This window comes from Plasmopara halstedii (genome assembly GCF_900000015.1).
Source record: "Plasmopara halstedii genome assembly, contig: Scaffold_323, whole genome shotgun sequence".
NCBI lineage: Eukaryota > Oomycota > Peronosporomycetes > Peronosporales > Peronosporaceae > Plasmopara > Plasmopara halstedii.
In genome coordinates, this window is record NW_020187244.1 from 972,376 (window position 1) to 972,624 (window position 249).

The window sequence follows — 249 nt, forward strand, 5'->3', positions numbered from 1 at the left end:
GGTCCAGACGCCGTTAACGCTTTTGATCCGAAAGATCAGGACACCCCGCGCTTCTCGGCAATAGCCAGGAACGTAGAAGGGTCATGAGCTGAGCTCAAGCGGTGGCCCTGAGCTCCCGGCCAGAACGGAAGATGAGCTTGCCCAACGGAAGGCTCTTCGAGCTCGTTTCTTGGTTCCACAAGAATTTCCGCTGGAAGCTTATCGCACTAGTCTGAGTGCACAACGAGGTGGCTCTCGTGTACCCGCTAT